General features: G+C 40.8%; 1 pseudogene; it reads left to right on the forward strand.

The window, feature by feature from the left end:
* The first annotated feature begins 5,596 nt into the window (after positions 1 to 5,596).
* LOC129485296 (pre-mRNA-splicing factor SPF27-like) lies at positions 5,597 to 13,968 on the forward strand (annotated as a pseudogene).
* The last annotated feature ends 8,270 nt before the right edge of the window (positions 13,969 to 22,238 follow it).

Here is a 22,238-nt window from a genome sequence, read left to right on the forward strand (position 1 = left end):
AAACCCCGTCTGTACCAAAACTACAAAAAATTAGCCGGGCACGGCAGCAGGCGCCTGTAGTCCCAGCTACTTGAGAGGCTGAGGCAGGAGAATGGCGTGAACCCGGAAGTTGGAGCTTGCAGTGAGCCGAGATGGCGCCACTGCACTGCAGCCTGGGAGACACAGCGAGACTCTGACTCAAAAACAAAGAAATTTGGAAGGGCCAGGAGCGGTGGCTCATGCCTGTAATCCCAGCACTTTGGGAGAGCGAGGCAGGTGGATCATCTGAGGTCAGGAGTTCGAGACCAGCCTGACCAACATAGTGAAAACCCGTCTCTACTAAAAATACAAAAATTAGATGGGTGTGGTGGCACATGCCTGTAATCCCAGCTACTTGGGAGGCCGAAGCAGGAGAATCGCTTGAACCTGGGAGGTGGAGGTTGCGGTGAGCCAAGATTGTGCCATTGCACTCCAGCCTGGGCAACAAGAGTGAGACTACTTTTCAAAAAAAAAAAAAATTTGGAAGCACCCTGTTCTGAACCAACAATCAGGGGTGTAACTCTGGCAATTACAGTTTCTCTTAGAACATTTAGAGTAAGTCTTCAGGACACCAAGTTAGTAGCTCTGATCTGAGGATATGATAATGGGCAGAAAACATTTTGTTCCAGGCAGTCTGTGGCTCTGTCCATCAAAATTAATGATACCAAAACACTTTGAAGATTCAGACTGCTATAAAAAGATGAATTGTAAAAGCCCTGGACCTCAACTGTATTTAACCCTGTTTCAGTATTACTAACATTTCATCCTGCTGGTTAGGTTTTACTGTGAGTGCCCCATTAGGATATTCGAGAATGTGGCTAGGAATATTGTTGACACCACTGATGTGGGTGCTCCTTATCGAAACCATTATAGACACTAACTTTTCTTAAAGTAAAGACAAGGTTTCACCATGTTACTCAGGCTGACCTCAAACTCAGGGCCTCAAGCGATTCTCCTGCCTTGACCTCCCAAAATGCTGGGATCATAGGTGTGACTACCATACCCGGCCATGAATTTATTTATTTATTTATTAAGACAGAGTCTCACTCTGTCACCCAGGCTGGAATGCAGTGGCCCGATCTCAGCCCACTACAACCTCCCCCTTCCTGGTTCAAGTGATTCTAGTGCCTCAGACACCCAAGTAGCTGGGATTCCAGGGATGCGACACCTAACCCGGCTAATTTTCATATTTTTAGTAGAGACAGGGTTTCACCATGTTAGTCAGGCCAGTCTTGAACTCCTGGCCTCAAGTGATCCGCTCACCTCTGCCTCCCAAAATGCTGGGATTACAGGTGTGAGCCACTGTGCCTAGCCGAATTTATATTTTTAAAGAGAACCTAAATGCTATCCAAAAATAAACCCGGAATGATTCCATCTTAAGGCATATTTTAAATGAGTAAACTATCCAGTTCTAAGATGAAGATCAAGTTTATAGCAAGATAACAAATGGATTCTGAACTCTTATTAATGTAGATATCATCTATTTAGACTTAGAGATAATTTTGACAGGGTTCTGGGTAAGTATACTTTGGCTTAGCAAACCTTTCTTCTAAATATTAAGTCATAACATGGGGTTCCTGGATATTTAAGGGATCTGTAGAAGTGGCAAAGGAGGTTTCAGAACAAACTTCAGCCTCAAATGGGGCTGTACAGGCTAAGTCACGTGTTAACTTAGGGGCTGTGGTGATCAACTCAGAGTGACAGATTAGCTCTGATGGGCACTCAGAAATGTTCTTGACTATTTAAAAAACAATGAAACAATTATGAATTAATATAGCTTTGCTGACAATACTTTTCAAAATTTGGGATCCATAATGGGAAGGATAGGGTCTATGTGTACCAAAAAATGTACTTGATGGTGAAATATTTGGAAATCGCTTTCCCAGAGTATAAATTAATAAAATTTTAAGACCACAGAGGAACATTTAAAATACAGTATGGTTTTGGGAGTGATGTCAGCTAGATGGCAGAATAGGAGTTTTTAGTGCCTGTCTCCTTGCAGAAACACTAATTTAAATAGCTATCTACATGCAAAAATACTTTCATAAGAGCTAAGGAATTCAGGTAAGAGATGACAGTATGTAGGTGGAACACAGAAATAAGAAAAGATGCATTAAAGAGGGTAGGAAGGACAGTTTTACATTTCCCACATTATCTGTCTTCCAAGCCTTCTGAGGGAGGAAGAGGAGCAAACACCCGTTTCACCATGAACCACACCACCAGGCCCTCCGCATTGAACACTTGTGGATGGCTGGTCCCTATGGATCCAGACTCTAGGCCATCCCCTGCATCCCTAGCCTCCAGGCAAGACCCCACATCCCAAAGACCCAAGCTCACCCAGCACCAGGCTGGCCCCCACATCCCCAGGCTTTAGGCTGGCCCCCACAGACTAAGCCTCCAGACCAGCTCTATAGACCCAGCCTCCAGGACTGCCCCAATGCCATGCCGCCAGCCCCCATGGCCCTAGCCATGAGGCTGGCACCTGTGGCCCCAAGTTCCAGCAGACTCAGGCTCTGGGATCACTCCCATGGACCACCCCCGTGGACCCAGGACCCAGACCCAGCTCTGCAGAATCAGGTTCCAGACCTGTCCCAGCACCAGGCTAGCCCTTGTAGACCAGGCCCACCTTGAGAACCCAGACACCTGGCCTGCCCTAGCACCAGCACACTCCCCAGCAGACTGAGGCTCAAGACCCATCCCAGGGCCGGGTTAACTCCAATGGACCCGGGCTTCCTGTCAGCCTCGTGGACCCAGGCTGTAGGCCTATTCCTGCAGACTCAGGCTCCAGGCCCTCTCCAGCAGACCCAGTCACCAAGACCACACCAGTGAACTCCAGTGCCAGGCCATCTCCATGGACTCAGGATTAAGGACTGTACCCACAGACCCGGGTTGCAGATTCACCTCTGCAGACCCAGACACCAGATCAGCCCATCTGAGGACTTCAGAAGTAAGCCTTGAACTCATCAGATGGTCCTTCTAGAATCACAAAATAATAATCAGGGAAGCATGACACCACCTGGTAAAAAAAATTAAAGCACTAATAACTGACCTTAAAAAATTGAGATACACGGCCAGGCATGGTGGCTCATGCCTGTAATCCTAGCACTTTGGGAGGCAGAGGCAGGCAGATCGCCTGAGGTCAGGAGTTCGAGACCGGCCTGGCCAACATGGTGAAGCCCCGTCTCTACTAAAAATACAAAAATTAGCTAGGCTTTGTTGGGGGTGCCTGTTATCCCAGCTACTTAGGAGGCTGAGGCAGGAGAATTCCTTGAAGCTGGGAGGCAGAGGTTGCAGTGAGCCCAGATCACGCCACTGCACTCCAGCCTGGGTGACAAAAGCAAGATTCCATCTCAAAATATAAAAGTAAAAATAAGTAAAAAATAAATTGAGATACGCAAACTTCATGAATTTGTATATCAAAATAATTTGTAATTATTTGAAAATTTGTAAGAATTCGAAATAATCATCTTAAAGAAGCTCAAGGAGCTATAAGAGAACACAGATAACTAAATGATTATTAGGAAAACAATTCATGAACAAAATGAGTTCAACTAAGGGAGATCTTCACCAAGACACATGATAGTCAAATTCTCAAAAGTCAAAGACAGAGGCCAGGCAGGGTAGCTCACACCTGTAATCTCAGCACTTTGGGAGGCTGAAGCCTTTAACTCATACCATATACAAAAGGCAACTCAAAACCAGGCCAGACGCAGTGGTTCATTCCTGTAATCACAATACTTTGGGAGGCCGAGGCAGGCAGATCATTTGAGGTCAGGAGTTCGAGACCAGCCTGGCCAACATGGTAAAATCTTGTCTCTACTAAAATATAAAAATTAGCCAGATGTGGTGGCGCACACTTGTAATCCCACCTATTCCAGACGCTGAGGTGGGAGGATCACTTGAGCTCTTGGGGCAGAGTTTGCAGTGAGCCGAGATAGTGCCACTGCACTCCAGCCTGGGTGACAAAGCAAGACCCTGTCTTAAAAAATAAAATAAAATAGGCCAGGCATGGTGGCTCATGCCTGTAATCCCAGCACTTTGGGAGGCCAAGACAGGCGGATCACCTGAGGTCGGGAGTTCAAGACCAGCCTGACCAACATGGGGAAACCCCATCTCTACTAAAAACAAAAACAAAAACAAAAAAACAAAAACAAAAAACAAAAGCAAAAACAACCAAAAAAACCTTTTATCAGATAAATACAATTGCATCAAACTATACAGCACAAATTATACTGCCCACCAAAGAAAATGATCAACAGAGTGAAGAGACAACCTACAGAATGGCAGAAGGTATTTTCAAACCATTTATCTGATAAAAGGTGGTTTTTTTTTTTTGAGACTGAGTAGTCTCATTCTGTCACCCAGGCTGGAAAAAAAAAATATTTTTTATATATATACAAATTGGTATAGCCATTGTAGAAGAAAAGCATGAAATTTCCCCAAAAAATTAAAAATAGAGCTACCATATGATTCAGCAATCTCACTTTTGGATATACATCCAAAAGAAATGAAATCAGTATGTCGAAAAGATATGTATGTACTGTTCATTGCAGTGTTATTTTCAATAGCCGATATATGGAATCAACTTACATGTCCATCAACAGAGGGACAAAGAATGAATAAAGAAAATGTGGTATACATAATGGAATATTACGCACTCCCCAAAATGAAAGAAGTCCTGTCATGTTCAAGAACATGGATTAACCTGGAGGACATTATGCTAAGTGAAATAAGTCAGGCACAAAAGGCAAATACTGCATGATCTCATTTTTATGTGGAGTTGAAAAAGTTTAAATTCATAGAAGGAGAGGGGAGAATGCTGGGGGTGAGAGAAGTGGGAAAATGTTCATCAAAGTGAACAAAGTTTCAGTTAAACAGGATGAATAAGGTCTGGATTAATAAGTCCAGCATAATAACTATCCTTAATAATATTGTATCGTGTGCATGAAACTTACTAAAAGAGTATATCTTAAATTTTCTTAGCACCAAAAACAAAATTGTAACAATGCAAGATGATGAACACATTAATTAGCTTAATTGTGGCAATCATTTCACAGTGTATATACATATCAAAACAACTTATATCACATTGTATAATATCAATATACACAACATTTATTTATTTATCTTTGGAGATGGATTCTCACTCTGTTGCCCAGGTTGGAGTGCAGTGGTATGATCTCAGCTCACTGCAACCTCTGCCTCCCAGGTTCAAGGGATTCTCGTGCTTCAGCCTCCTGAGTAGCTGGGACTACAGGCATACGCCACCACCCTTGGCTAATTTTTTGTGTTTTAGTAGAGATGGGGTTTCATCATGTTAGCCAGCCTGGTCTCGAACTCCTGACCTCAAGTGATCCGCCCACCTCAGCCTCCTCAAGTTCTGGGATTACAGGCGTGAACCACCACACCCAGCCTAATATATACAATTTGTATTTGTCAGTTATACCTCCATAAAGAGAAAAAAAAAGTAGCAGTAAGAAAAATAAAATAACATTTTATGTGATTTTATGTATGTTATTAAAAATTGGATGGAAATAACTGAAATGGAAAAAACATAGGCCAACACAAGGTCCCCAGAATGGCAGGCACAAGTTTGGTGGCCGGAGGGGTTGTGGTGGAGGCGTTGCCATATTTTGATCAAGGTTATGAAGCCCCTGGTGTGTGGAAAGCTGCTGAGGTGCTGGTGGAAGAGCAAACTCACCTACTAAGAGCTACCTGAGCTGCCTAACAGCCCCGGATTATTCTGCATCTGAAATGCTAGAGAGCATTTAACCCAGAGAAGAATTAGGGGAAGGAAAATAATCCATTATAATGACTGACGTAATGAGAACTCAATTTGCAAGACTGGCTGCTCGACAACTAATTGAATTGCTCAGTATGAAATGATATGAGCTTCCAGCCCCTTTCTCCCGTCAAAAAAATGACACTACTGCATGGTAAGAATGTGTAAACAATTTTATTGCCCAATTAAAGCAGCAAGCAGTTAGAATTGAGAATCTGGAACTAATGCCTAGAAAGTTTACAATGAAAATCTAGTTCGTATGATTGAACACTCACAGAAAGAACTTCAGAAGGTAAGGAAACGTATTCAAGAGTTTAACGGGCAGAGAAAGAACATGCAACTCGCTGGATCTAAATTGAGAGAAATGGAGTCAAATTGAGTATCCCTGGTCAGTAAGAATTATGAGATTGAACAGACTGTTGTTCAACTAGAAAATGAAATCTATGTGGCCGGTGCGGTGGCTCACGCCTGTAATCCCAGCACTTTGGGAGGTCAAGGCAGGTGGATCACAAGGTCAGGAGTTCAAGACCAGCCTGGCCAAGATGGGGAAAGCCTGTCTCTACTAAAAATACAAAAAATTAACCGGGCAAGGTGGCAGGTGCCTGTAATCCCAGCTACTCGGAAGGCTGAGGCAGAGAATTGCTTGAACCCGGGAGGTGGAGGTTGCAGTGAGCCGAGATTGCGCCACTGCACTCCAGCCTGGACGACAGAACGACAGAGCGAGATTCCGTCTCAAAAAAAAAAAAAAAAAAATGAAATCTATCAAATTAAGGATCAATATGGAGAAGCAAACAAAACATCCCGTGAGACTTCTGAAAAGACAATTTTATAGGTTATAGGGTCGAAGAAAAGTTTGGCTTTCACAGAAGGGATGTGAACTTTCAATGAACTATGAAGGACAACAGCATCTTCCAGAAACCATTGATATTTCAATGTTTAGAAATCATAGACTGTGTGGGCCGAGTGCGGTGGCTCACGTCTGTAATTCCAGCACTTTGGGAGGCCAAGGCGGGTGGATCACGAGGTCAGGAGATTGAGACCATTCTGGCGAATACAGTGAAACCCCGTCTCTACTAAAACTACAAAAAATTAGCCGAGCGCAGTGGCGGGCGCCTGTAGTCCCAGCTACTTGGGAGGCTGAGGCAGGAGAATGGCGTGAACCCGGGAGGCGGAGCTTGGAGTGAGGCAAGATCGCACCACTGCACTGCAGCACTCTAGCCTGGGCGACAGAGCGAGACTCCGTCCCAAAAAATTAAAAAAACAAATCATAGACTGTGTGGATGGTTGTAGTAATTCTATTTGTATATCCTAGCAAAATAAAAATGTCTAGCTTGATGGTTAAAAAAAAGAAAGAACTGAAATGTAGCTGTGGTTGTTTTTGGTTTGTAGTCTACAGGCAACCAATGAATTTGTTCTTTTCAGAATTTTCCAAATTGTATTTAATGTGTGTGTATTAACTTATAATTGGAACTATATATACTTTTTATAGTTAAGAAGTTAAATCATAGTTTCTAAGTAAGTATTTTGGAAAACACTAATTTATACACATTATGTATTATTCTTATCTGTTTCATTTAATCGAGAACCTTAACCCCTCTACCTTTCCCCTATTTCATCTACTTTAAACCTACCTTAGTCATTTAATGCTTTTAGATTAATGGTGAAATGGCCCACTGGGGCCCAAGTCTTGATCTGGTCTTGCAATTTTCAGAAAATAATGTCAAACCTGTCAATTGATTGAGATTAATCTGAGAGGGGATAGACCAAAAGTGTACCCTGTAGATATGGCTACAGAGTATTCTCAAAAAGTAACTAAGTTTGCTCCAGCACCTAAGAGAATGAATGAGTCAATTAAACTTGATACTTGACATGGCCAAAAACTATTCTTACAGAACATAACCTGGAAGCTTTATTTAATTAATAATATTTTTAAATATATTTTTTAAAAAATTTAATTTTTGTGGGTACATAGTAGATGTACATGAAATGTTTTGAAACAGACATGCATGGTGAAATAAACACATCATGGAGAATGGGGTACCCATCCTCTCAAGCACTTATCATTTGTGTTACAAACAATCCAATTACGTTCTTTTAGTTATTTTAAAATATACAGTTAAGTTATTATTGACCATAGTGACCCTGTTGTGCTATCGTATAGTAGGTCTTATTCACTCTTCTTATTTATCTATTTTTATCCATTAACCATGCCCACCTAACCCACCCAGCCCCCAGTACCCTTCCCAGCCTCTGGTAACCACTCTTCTACACTCTATGTCTGTGAGTTCCATTGTTTTCATTTTTAGATCCCACAAATAAGTGAAACATGTGATGTTTGCCTTTCTGTGCTGTGAAAGTCTTATTTTTAATAAAAATAAAATATTGGTTTTTCTTTTCCCTTTCAAAAAATTAATACTGTACATGGTCAACATGGAAAATTAGAAAACAAAACAAAGCTATAATGCAAAATAATTTTTAAAACTTACCCCAGAAAAGTTTTTTTTTATCTTTTGGATACACTTTTAAAATATAGATTCCAAAGTTGTCGTCTTAACCAACTGAATCAAAACATCCAGGGTGGAGCCCAGAAATCTGCATTTGTAAACCAATATGCCAGGTGAACTGGTGGTTCTATCTAGAGAAGACCCTCCTTAAAATGTAGTCCACATTGTGCAAACCACCTACGGAATGTATCACTAAAGATAAATTGATTGCATAATGTACACCCAGTTTCTCAATGTGTTATCTTGCTGTATAAGGTAATTTAGCTTTATATTCCCTTCTTCCTTATTGTCATTTGGACTTTTTACCTTCTTTTTGGATACTTCGGCCTAATACACCTATGGAAGCCATCTAAATAAAAAATGGAGACACATCTGATATAGGATTATATGATTATTATTACTATTATTTTATTTGGGAAATTGAGGCTTAGGAGGTGAGGTAGTTTGCCTGAAGTCACACAAAGTGGTTGGGACCATATTGAAACTAATTCTACTAATTCTGTTCTAAGTATATAAATACTGAAGTTTTATTCTCTAAGAAATAAAATAATTATGATCTTAGGATTTGTTAACCTTAAATCATTGTATTACTTTTAGAAAAAATGAACAGCTTTGGTGGTGGAAGTTGTAGCCACTGACTGCACAGACTGCCCACAAAAACCAACCATAAAAGAGAAAACTCTTAGAAATGCTAGATCTTTGCTTAGCATCCAAAGTTTTTCTCCTAGGATTTGTGGTTACCCCATGTGCATTGATATTTATCTGATAATCAGATATTGTGCCTGGGTTGACCTCCCTGTTTCCAGGGCTTATTTATTGGATTCATTATCAGTACCTTCAGCAGGGAACACCAAGACAGTGATTGTTAAGCCCGAGGAAGTATTTATGGGTTTTTAAAATTATTATTAGCTGACACCTGGAATTAAACTATCTAAAAAAAAAGACCAGCAGGACACTCCAATTAATAGCAGATTCGAAATAAAATAGTAAAAATGCAAAACGATGACCAAAATTCTGAAATTAGTCATTAGTCTGAAATTGAAGAATGCTGATCTTTAAAGTAAATTTTCATCATTATTCATGAGCTCTCTACACTTGAGATTTTGTGAATTTCTATGAAGTTTGGACTGTCTTGTTCCCAGGATATAAATAGATCAAAGTGGGAGCTCACCCCATGAGGACAGTTTCGGAGTCAGGGAGTGTTTAGTTCTAGATCAAGAGGTTGGAAGTGAAGTGTTGTCTTTTGGATAGGTAGAACCCAAATCAGAAAGAGTCAAAATAGTATAATTAGCACCAGGTAGGGAGAAGGCATAGGATAATTAAAGAAGTAATACAGAGGAGGAAGACCTGTGAGACAGAAAGAGGACTAGATGCAAAACATAAGGTGTAACAGAATGTTCATTTTTAGCTGGGCCCATTGCTACCCATCTTAAAAAATAATAATAACAAAAAATGATAACAAAGAAAAACCCTATTCTTCAAGTTTCCCTTGTAGCTAGGTAGGGCCAGAAGTAAGTAGAAATGATATATGATTTCTTACATCTCTTTTTTTTTTTTTTCCTGAGACGGAGTCTCTCTCTGCACTCACGCTGGAGTGCGGTGGTGTGGTCTCAGCTCACCACAACCTCCACCTCCTGGGTTCAAGCAATTCTCCGGCCTCAGCCTCCTGAGTAGCTAGGATTACAGGTGTGCACCACCATGCCCGGCTAATTTTTGTATTCCATGTGGACCAGTCTGGTCTTGAACTCCTGACCTCATGGTCTGCCCTCCTCAACCTCCCAAAGTTCTGGGATTACAGGCATGAGCCACCGTGCCTGGCCAATTCTTACATTTCTTTAAAAGGAAGAAGGCCCACCCTTCTTTGTTTCTCCATCCTGCTGTCTAGATGATGATAGGATTCCTGGAGTTCCAGCATCTGTCCTGGAACATAAGGATTAAAGCCACCTGGTAAGGATGTGAACTAGAGAGAAGGGGCCTGGGCCTCTGAAAATCTGATAACTTGCCATAACCACCTATCTCAAGACTTCTTTTACATGAGAAATAAATTCTGCATTGTGTAAGTCTCTACTGTATTGGATTTTTCTGTTGTGTGTAGCCAAACTAATCTTGAATAATGTATTTCCAGAGCTGATATTCTCTGTGGTGGTGGCAGCTACCTGTTTACAAAACCCTTATCACCACCTAATGTATTATTATTTTTTTTTATTGCCTGTTTCTTCCCACTAGACTTTTTAAGGGCAGGGACTTTTCTTGGATTTTTGTATCCCCAGCCCCTTGAACAGTGCTCACCATATAGTAGGGGTTCAGTAAATATTTTCTAAATGAATGAATGGTGCCTGGAACTGCAAACTGCAGTTTGCACTGCAAGGAGTGGGCACTGCTGATTCAAAAGAGTCACATTAGGAAGTATAACTTTTGCACCTATTAGTGTATAATGAAACACTGAATTCATACTGTCTCATACTTCTGTGCCTTTGCATGAACTGTTCATAAGCCAAGAATGTCTTTTCCCCCTTGCCCACCAGACACACTCCTACTTATTTCTAAAGTTTTCCCTTAATCATCACCTTCTCCAGGAGACTGTCCCCCAGTCACCACAAGTAGAGCTGATCTTTCTTTATTCAACTCTATATCCAATTCTTAATTGAATTATAGCACTTAGCATGCTGCATTACAACTAGTTGTTTGTATGTCTGCCTCTTAGACTGGATTCTGGGACCTTAAGGGTAAAGTATATGAGTTACTTACCTCTGTGTTCTTAGGACCTAGCCTAATGCCTGGCTAATGGTCAGACTCAGTATACGTTTGCCAAGTTCTTAGTAAGATCACAGATCTGAGGATGTGATTTGAATCTGCTAGTGGGAAATAAAAACTGTAAAGGCACTTTTGGATTACGTGTTTAGTGGGAAACAAAACCTCAAGCTGCGTTGCACCAGGAGAAGGACAACCTGGATTCTGGTCCCAATCCTGGAGCTTCCTACCCAGAGACCGTAGCCTATTTGAACATCTGACCCCTCATCTATAAACTGGGACATAAAGACCTCACGGGGCTGTTGTGAAGCTCAAGTCAACAACTGTGGACAAAAGCTCTTTTTGTAAACTATGCTATTAGGCAAGAACAAACTTAAAACTGTCCAAGTGGAGAGTTTGTCCTTTTTAAGACAACAATAATCCCCATAAAATTCTCCTCCCAGTTCTCTAGGCACATAGATAAATATGCAGTAGTTTTGGTCTGCTCTCTATTCCTAGATCTTGAAAGAGCCTCTGTGAAGCTGGAGCAGCTTTCAAATTTTGAGGCCCCTTATCTTGAATCAGTCTTCTTCCCTTTGACATAGCTTGTCATAGGGATTCATATTTATTTAGGATTAATATTTACAATAAGGCCTTTCCCTACCCTTTGAACATTCTACGCCAAACAGCAGCCAAAATCTGAGGCCTTTCTGTGCTTGAAACTTGGGCCAAATGACTCCAGCATGTGGAAGACTCCTCCTCTCAGCCTCTCAAAATTGGGCCCCTTCAGAGTATGATAAGAAACATAGCCGGCTGCAGTGGTTCACACCTGTAATCTGAGCACTTTGGGAGGCCAAGGCAGGCAGATCACTTGAGGTCAGGAGTTCGAGACCAGCCTGCCCAACGTGGTGAAATCCCGTCTCTACTAAAAATACGAAAATTAGCCAGGCATGATGTCAGGTGCCTGTAATCCCAGCTACTTGGGAGGCTGAGGCAGGAGAATCACTTGAACTCGGGAGGCAGAGATTACAGTGAGCCAAGATCGAGCCACTGTACTCCAACCTGGGCGATAGAGCAAGACTCCATCTCAAAAAAAAAAGAAAAAGAAAGAAAGAAACAGCATCATACTCATCTTGTTTTTCTTTGGTCTTTTGAGTCTTACTTTGATTTGCTCTAGTAGGCTAAATAATTTAACAACTCAGCCAATGGATTCTGAGTTCTGAGGGGCAGTCATGATTTAGTGGGAAGGGTGTATGAAGAGACGGGGGAAGATTGCAATGGAAGAGGTGCTCTATTTTTTTTTTTCTTCTTTTTTTTTTTTTTTTGAGATGCAGTCTCATCCTGTCGCCAGGCTGGAGTGCAGTGGCACGATCTCGGCTCACTGCAACCTCTGCCTCCAGGTTTCAAGTGATTCCCCTGCCTCAGCCTCCCAAGTAGCTGGGACTACAGGCGTGCACCACGATGCCTGGCTAATTTTTTGTATTTTAGTAGATACGGGGTTTCACCATGTTGGCCAGGATGGTCTCAATCTTCTGACCTCGTGATCTGCCCACCTCAGCCTCCCAAAGTGCTGGGATTACAGGCGTGAGCCACCACGCCCGGCCAGAAGAGGTGCTTTCTAATTGCTACCCTTAGCACTCAGGGATGTTTTCTTGGACCTCACCCAGAGCTATACATAGGATCAAATGGAAATATGGGATCATTAACTCAGCCCTGGAATGCAGTCTAGCAGCACTGATAAGGCAGTTGCCACAGTCTGATTCCTCTGGGCTGGCTGCACCCAGAGAGTCTGTGTTGTTGTTGGGAGATCATGAGCACTTTGCAAGTTTCTCCAGTGCTCCTACTCCTTCTGTTCTCACGATGGTTGTGGCTACCTTTTCCCGTTTCCCTTATGGGGCCTGTAGTATCTCAAATTTGCCTTCTGGACTGGGAAGTCTTCCCTTCCAGCTCACAGGTTGCCCCATCGACACTGGAATAGCTATGGCCTTCAATTTTTCAGACTTCTACCTCTGCTCCATCCAGATTACTACTACCACACATACCACATTTGATCTTACTTCCTCATTTCTTTCCTCCACTAGTGCCTCCACCTGGAATGCTCTTCTCTTGTTAATCTTAAATCATGCTTTCATACCCAGTTCTCAAGTGACATCTCACTTTAGTTCAACTTTTCTCAAACTCCTACTATCTATTACGAAGTAGGCATTGCATTAGATTACGGGGCCACAAAGTTAATGATACACAAACATGGTTTCTGACCTCACAGAATTCACATTCTTGGAGAGAAGAAAGACGAGAAAACAAATGGAATACAATGTGATCAGAGAAATCACCTAGTGGTACAGGAAATAGAGATGCCTGGGAGAATTTAGGAAAACTTATATATTTTCTATGAAAACTTCCTTAACTATTCAATATACCCATGTGTATTTCCTAGGAACTCTTCATATGTTTGAAGTCACTTAGCTTAGTTCATGTTATTTTTGTGTCTCAACCAGATTTCAGCCCCTTGTGTTTAATAACCATGTTCTTTTGTATCCCACCCATTGTAAGTAACATTTCATAATACTTATCTGGCTTAATAGTTGGTTGCTTGCTTTGGGGTAGAATGCAGTTGGAGAAAAAGCTTGGGTTGGGGAACCACGAAACACTGGGTTCTAATTTTAGTAATGGCATTTGTTAGTGGTAGACTTTGGCAAGACTATTAGCCTAAGTCACAGTTCTTCTTAAAATGGAGATAAGAACATTTTCTTCACAAGTTGTTATGATTTAATTAGATAATTTAAGTGCCTGGTTTTAAAGTAAAATTCTCTTTCTTCCTCTTCTATTTTCTGAGAGGACTGTTCTTTGTGTCTCTCCACAGCAAAAGTGGCCACATTTTTACAAATGAAAAATCTGGACACTAGCTTTGAAAAACTTTTTTCCAGTTTGTGAATTTATTCATATAGAAAGTCTTACAAAAACATAAAAATTAAACCACATCTAGAGCTTGCTTCTTGAGGACAAGGATCATGTCTGTCTTGTTCAACATTGTAACAGTGCTTATCTCATAATAGGTATTCAACAAAAATCCAAGGAGAGAACGAATACATTGATAATAGTACATTTATATAAAAAGGATTATAAGAATTCACAAAAATCGGTTTCAAATATCAGAATAGGCCAGGCACGATGGCTCATGCGTGTAATTCCAGCACTTTGGGAGGCCGAGGTGGGTGGATCACTTAAAACCAGGAGTTCGGGACCAGCCTGGCCAACATGGTGAAACCCCGTCTCTACTAAAGATACAAAAATTAGCCAGGTGTGTTGATGCGTGCCTGTAATCCCAGCTACTTGGGAGGCTGAGGCAGGAGAATTGCTTGAACCTGGGAGGAGGAGGTTGAGGTGAGCAGAGATTCCACCACTGCACTCCAGCCTGGGCAACAGAGCAAGACTCTGTCTCAAAAAGAAATAAAATAAAATAAAATATCAGAATATTTGAAATTTAGACTGTCTCAAAATATCCAAATCAAAACTGTATAGTCTTGGCTTCAATATGACTGCCTGTGGCAGGAACCCACTGGCTTAGAGGAGCTTGATTGAGGATGATTGGCAGTAAGATTCCACACTGAAGGCAGTTGCCCCTGACAGGTAAGTGGGACAGCTGCAAGCAGGATAGGTAGAGAAATGGTAGTTTCACACAGTGAAGTCTAAAAATGCCTCAAAATATTGATTTTAGAGAGGAACAGGAAGAGGGACACATATCTAGCCAACTGTTCCTGAAAAATAAAAACTGAGGCTTTGACTCATTGGTAGGGTACAGGTAGCACCACATTTCTCCAATATTTTCTGTTTTTTTGAAACACTTTTATACACATTCTGTCATATGATCTCTACAATAACTGTGTAGACTAGGTAATTCAGTTCAATAACATTTGAGCATTTTCTAGGTCCTAGTTACTGTCCTTAGTACTATGGGACATGAATACGAATGTCATTGTTCTTTTGCTACAATAATAATTACCATGTATTGGGCTCTAACTACTTGCCAGGCACTATACTAAGTTTCATTCTTTGTTTTTAAAATATATCATCACATTTATTCCTCAAATAATCTATGATATTGCTTTTTGTTTGTTTGTTTTGCTTGTTTTAGACATAAAGAAACTCATGCTTAGAGATATTAATAACTTGCCAAGGTCACATATTTAAGAAGTCATATTAACACATAATTAAAAAGTAAGACGTGGAACTCTAACCTGGGTTTCTGTGACTCCAAAGCCCTTGTTCTCTCAACAGGTTACCAAAAGATGCTAGTAGTAATTTGGCTAACAGTTGCTCAATGCTAGAAACGTGTCTCGAATCCCATATGAAATAAAATAGAATATACATTTAAATAATAAAAATGTTGTAGTCCTTGCAAAATAGGCATTTCTTACACCAACTTTTTTTTTCTTTGACACAGGATCTTGCTCTGTTGCCCAGGTTGGAGTGCAGTGGCCTAATCATGGCTCACTGCAGGCTTGACCTCCCAGGCTCAAGCAATCCTCCTGCCTCAGCCTCTTGAGTAGCTGGGACCACAGGTGCACACCACTACACCTGACTGATTTTTTAATTTTTTGTAGATACAAGGTCTCACTATATTGCCCACACAAGTCTCAAACTCCTGTACTCAAGCAATCCTCTTGCCTTGGCCTCCCAAAGTGTTGGGATTACAGACATAATTCACTGTGTCCAGCCTCTTACACCAACTTTTATGGAGAGCCATTTGGCATTACATATCAAAATTTAAAATGCTTAACCCTTGAACTGGCAATTCCACCTTTGTAATTATTGAGTGACTCTAAATAGGCAAACATAGTGTTTTAGGCTGGGTTCTTCCTGAAACAGTCCCTGAGACAAGGCATTGAGTATAAGTAGTTTATTTGGACAGTGACCCCAGAATCACTGGTGAAGGAGTGGGGAAATGAGAAAGGGAAAGGAAGGAAGACCATGCACAACAACGCAAGGTTACTAATGTGGGAAACTGAGGCTCAATCCCACTCAAGGAGACTATATAAAATTTGCCTCAGGCCGGGTGCAGTGGCTCATGCCTGTAATCCCAGCAATTTGGGAGGCTGAGGCAGGTGGATCACCTGAGGTCAGGAGTTCAAGACCAGCCTAACCAACGTGGTGAAACCCTGTCTCTACTAAAAATATAAAAAATTAGCTGGGCGTGGTGGCAGGTGTCTGTAATCCCAGCTACTCGGGAAGCTGAGGCAGGAGAATCACTTGAACCTGGGAGGTGGAGGTTGCAGTGAGCCGAGATCATGCCATTGCACTCCAGCCTCGGCGATGAGAGGAAAACTCCGTCTCAAAAAAAAAAAAAAAAAAAAAAAAAAAAAAAATTGCCTCAGCGGTGCCTTACCCAAGGAAGTTAGGATATTTACAAATTCCTATCCATCATTGGATGGTGGGCTGCTGAGGAGAGGGGGTTGTCAATGCCCTGCCCACCTGTCAACCAAGCTCTTTCCTACCACTGAGAAAGCCTAAGGGATAGTCACAGGTGGTCGAAGTAAAGATTTCACTATGTTTAAGGAAACAATGAGTGCCAAGGGACTATCAGTGGGGCACCCACAGCATCTGTTGTAGTAGATTAATGTACAAAGGTGTTAGTTGGGTCATTGTTTATAATAGCAAAATACTATAAACAACTGAAATATATTTTACTTCAGAAGGGAGGAGTTAAGGTTGCCTGAACAACCTATGACAAAGAGAAGTGATTTCCATTAAGCTTTTTCAAAAACTTAAACCCGGGGTCCCTCCCTAAGTCTGGAGTATCGGGAAAATCCTCTTTGAGAAAGTGACAATAATCAAGTATATGTTTGGGGGAGGGAATGCTGGAGGGAAACAGTTCAAGCAGAGGAAATAGCATTGCTAAAGCCCTAGTGAAAAAGAGGCTAACATGGCTGGAATAGAGAGAGAACCAAGGAAGACTGGCTTCTTGAGATTTAAGGGATAGGCAAGGGCCAGAGTAAGTGGTACCTTGTAGGATTTGGGACTTGATCCTGGGGACAACGGGAAGCTGTAGAGGGGTTTAAGTTTTTGCAGCACTATATCAGTGTAGTGTGGGATAAAAATTAAAAAAAGTTTTTTTTAAGTTTTTGCCGCAGATGTTTAGAATGATGGCTCTGGCTGCAGAATAAATAGGAACCCACAGTACACTACATAGCCTCCAAGTTCTTTGATGGTTTCAAGTGAAGAATATCAGGTTGTCAGGAATGTATCCGAAGCTTGCATTATTTAACATGCTGATTATTGTTGTATTTAAACAAAAAAAAAAATATATTCTTTTCAAATAATAAGAGATACCTTTAACTTTTATTACCTAATCTGACTCAACAAAGGATTTTGGGCCGGGCGCGGTGGCTCACGCTTGTAATCCCAGCACTTTGGGAGGCCGAGGCGGGCGGATCACGAGGTCAGGCGATCGAGACCATGGTGAAACCCCGTCTCTACTAAAAATACAAAAAAATTAGCCTGGCGTGGTGGCGGGCGCCTGTAGTCCCAGCTACTCGGAGAGGCTGAGGCAGGAGAATGGCGTGAACCCCGGAGGTGGAGCTTGCAGTGAGCCGAGATTGCACCACTGCACTCCAGCCTGGGCGACAGAGCGAGACTCCGTCTCAAAACAAAAAAAAAAACAAAAAAACAAAACAAAACAAAAAAAAACAAAGGATTTTGTTAATGATAATTTTTAAACTGTTCTAGAATTTTTTTTTTTTTTTGAGACGAAATCTCACTTGCTCTGTTGCCCAGGCTGGAGTGCAATGACATGGTCTTGGCTCACTACAACCTCCACCTCCCAGGTTCAAGTGATTCTCCTGCCTCAGTCTCCCAAGTAGCTGGTACTACAAGCACGCACCACCATTCCTGGCTAATTTTTGTATTTTTAGTAGAGACAGGGTTTTGTCATTTGGACCTGGCTGGTCTCGAACTCCTGACCTCAAGTGATCCGCTTGCCTCAGCCTCCCAAAGTGCTGAGATTACAAGCATGAGCCACTGCACCTGGCCCTAGAATTGTTTTTATAAATAGGAAAGACTTTTCATGGAGTTTTAAAAACTTAATATTCCATATATTAAGACGACAATTGAAGGACTTTGAATTAAAATAAAGCTAATTATTCTATTTACATACTGTAAAATATTTAAATTTACCTTATTAATGTTCAATCAACTCAATTTGAATAAATAAATCTTTATCAATTAAACCTATTTTCAACTTAATTGAGTTTCTTTAAACACTTAAATTGCATTTATAAATTCAATACACTTTCTTTTCTTTTTCTTTTTTTTTTTTTTTGAGATGGAGTCTCACTCTGTCCCCTAGGCTGGAGTGCAGTGGCACGATCTCGGCTCACTGCAAGCTCTGCCTCCCGGGTTCACGCCATTCTCCTGCCTCAGCCCCCCAAGTATCTGGAATACAGGCACCTGCCCCCACACCCAGCTAATTTTGTTTTTGTATTTTTAGTAGAGATGGGGTTTCACCGTGTTAGCCAGGATGGTCTCGATCTTCTGACCTCGTGATCCGCCTGCCTCGGCCTCCCAAAGTTACAGGCGTGAGCCACTGCGCCCAGCCCATTCTATTTGCTTTTAAGCACTTTAAATGGTTGGCCTCATAAGAAAAATCTTTCTAAGTTCTTAAGTTCTTTTAAATATTGGAATACTATTTATAAACAGTAAAATTATTTTATAAGCCTCAAATCAATTACTCAATTACATATTTTTAATTATGAATTGGAAGGTCAAGTGTCAGATTATCTAAAACGCAAAGTTATCTAAAATTATAAATAGTACTTTTTAAGAAGACATGCTTAAATTAATATAATACTCAATTTATTTAAACACCACCTATCTCAAATACAACAAGAGTCTCTGAAAGTATCATTGAAGATATAGATTATCTGAGGTATGGTGTCACAATTCTGATTCAGAGGTAGCAAGTTCTTAGAGTCTTTGGTTGTTGACGCATTTGATTTGTAACAGAAGAAGTAAAAACATTTCATGCATGGTACAGATAAGACCATGGAAACCTGCAAACAGAATCTTTCTTTGATTACAAATGAAGTGAATAAATGGAAACATACGAAAATCCTGGCTCCTCTGTGATCACAGAGCAGCTGATTTTTTCTGGGTTAATCTAAAAACATAAAAACTATTTAAAAAATAAATGCATGTATTTGCTTCATTGTTATAGAAATACCTCTTAAATGTTTTAGATAGTGAAGATGTAAAGGTCATGAGTCCAAAACAGACTTTTGGTAAAAGGTAAAATATGCACCAAGAGAAAGAAAAGGAAGCAAATTCTCCAAGCAAAGGATTCACTACAGAGCTAGAATGTTAATGTGCTGCTGATGAGATCAAGGTGTTTCTCAAGTCTCTATCAGTTACGTCAAACTATCTCACTTATGTAATCAAGGTGACTAGGATATAATGGCCAGAAGTTTACTGAATTATGTTTTTAACTTTAGATTTTTAAATTTTATTTCTGAGATTTCCATTTGGTTCTTTTTTCTTGCTTTAGAGATTCATTTCTCTGTTGAAATTGTTTCTTTTCTATTCATTCACTTTTATCTTCTCAAATTCCTTGAATACATTTATAGTAGTTTATTAATGTCCTTGTACACTAATCCATCTGGATCATTTGCTTTTATTGACCTTTCTTTCTCCTTTGATTTTTAGTCACGTTGCCTGTGTCATCTTAAATTTTTTAATTTTTAATTTCTGCCTGCAAGATATTGTTTAAAAAAACATAGACTCAATATGTGCCTGTAGTCCCAACTACTTGGAAGCCTGAGGCAGGAAGATCACTTGAGACCAGGAGTTGGAGACCACCCTGAGCAACATAGCGAGAGAACCTGTCTCAAAACAAAACAAAACAAAACATGCCACCAGCCAACCAAATTATGCACTGAAGTATATAATTTAACACCCTCCTACCCCCGACCCAGGACATGCCTTTTTTTTCTGTCAAGAATCTAAGGAGCTGATCACTTTGATTAAATCAATAGTTGAACTGGTCAGGGATGGGCCGCATCTTTAATTAGTTCCATCTCATCTTTGGTTTCAAATGTCTCGAGGGAAATACAGATTTTACGTATAATAGAGGGTTTCAATTTTATGCTCTGTCACACGCTGAGCCAAAATCCTGCTGCTGGATCTTCCCGTCTTCCAGGATGACTCAGTGTGTGGGGGCAACAGCACCTTGAGCTGACATACTCAACAAGGTTGAAAGGCTGAAGAGTCAGCCTGGGTGACAGAGCAAAGTGGCAGCTTACCTGGCCACAAACCCCTACTGCTGCCACTTTCTTGTTCCCTTCTCCTCCAATAAGGACTTTAAATACCAAATACATACAGATGATCCCTATATGGTTTTGATTTACTTCATTGTCTCTCTATTTACGAATCCAAGGAAACTGGGGTTACCAGCTCAGCAGAATGAAGTTTTTTATGGACCAGAGATTTTGTGTCTTGGGCTGCATATACCCAGAGCCATTGTTCTTGAGCCATTAAGGACCACGCTTAGCTCTTTTAAAATGATGTGATAGATTGGATTATTATTCCAATGCTTCATGACCTTCCTGTATTAGCATTCTGCATCTATATCCTTACCACATAACTCTTTAGTGTCTTTCACATGACTAAGCAGAGGATACCTCTCCTCCTCCCAACTAATGACGTGCTTGGCCTTGTAACTTGTTTTGGTCAATGAGATGTGGGCCAAAGTGACAACTCTGCCAGTTCCAGGCCAACATCTCAAGAGGCATCTTACGTTTCTGCTTACTTTCTTAGACTCCAGTGACCCTTCATGAGAAGAACATGTCTGAGGTAGCCACTGGTCCAAGGAGAATGAGGAAATACGTAGAGCAGCCTTGAACCTAATCAGCAGTCTGAAGTTAAGCCCAGTGGATTCCAGCCAAGCATAGCAGAGCCACAGCCAATCTATAGAACTATAAGAGGGGAAATAAATATTTGTGGCTATAAGCTATTGAGAGTTTAAACTTGATTGATAGGCAGCAAAAACTTTCAAATCAATTGTTCTTATTAAACATTTTGCTTTTTTTGTTTTGTTTTGTTTTGTTTTGTTTGAGACGGAGTGTCACTCTCCTCCAGGCTGGAGTGCAGTGGTGCAATCTCGGCTCACTGCAACCTCCAGCTCCCACGTTCAAGCGATTCTCCTGCCTCAGCCTCTGGAATAGCTGGGATTACAGGCGCCTGCTGCCATGCCTGGCTAATTTTTGTATTTTTAGTAGAGATGGGGTTTCACCATGTTGGCCAGGATGGTCATGAACTCTTGATCTCAAGTGATCTGCCTGCCTTGGCATCTCAAAGTGCTGGGATTACAGGCATGAGCCACTGTACCAGCCCTTATAAAACATTTTTTAAAAGTTTATGCTGATCTGGCTCTATTGGATTGACTAGATAGCTCATATTTACTGCCTGATTGACTTGGACATTATTTTTAGAGCCATATTTGGCTATCTCCACAATTATTATGATCATTCTAATAAAAGATTTAAAATAACTGCAATAATCAGGATGTTTGGATTTTGTGTATTTAATTCTAAGGCAGTTTAATAAGTATGCATTCAGGATAAAACGTTCTCTCAATTGTTTTACATTTTTCCTATTGTTAAAAAGGCTTTTTAAATAATGGTTTTATCTCAGAATCAAAAGGCATTATATTAACTGAACATCTACCAGGCATGTGGAAAGCATAAATATATACATATATAATCTCTTTATTTAAAAAGAAATTATTTTTAAGATTTGTTAATACTTTCACAAGGCAGAAAGTCTTTTTTTTTTTCTTTTTTGACTGCAACCTCTGCCTGCAGGGTTCAAGTGATTCTCCTGCCGCAGGCTCCTGAGTAGCTAGGGCTACAGGCACGTGCCACCACACCTGGCTAATTTTTGTACTTTTTTTAGTAGAGACAGGGTTTCACCATATTGGTCAGGCTGGTCTTGAACTCCTGACCTCAGGTGATCCACTGGCCTCTTCCTCCCAAAGTGCTGGGATTACAGGCGTGAGCCACCGTGCCCAGCCTCTTAAGGTAAAGTTTAAAACACCAAAAAGAGAATTAACTGAAAAGATTTCTTCTTGCCCTGTTTTCTGGTTGCCTGGTCCACAGGCAATTATTGTTACCAGTTCTTTTTTATATTCTTCCAGTGATATTACATGTACATAC

This window comes from Symphalangus syndactylus, chromosome 6 (assembly GCF_028878055.3).
Source record: "Symphalangus syndactylus isolate Jambi chromosome 6, NHGRI_mSymSyn1-v2.1_pri, whole genome shotgun sequence".
NCBI lineage: Eukaryota > Metazoa > Chordata > Mammalia > Primates > Hylobatidae > Symphalangus > Symphalangus syndactylus.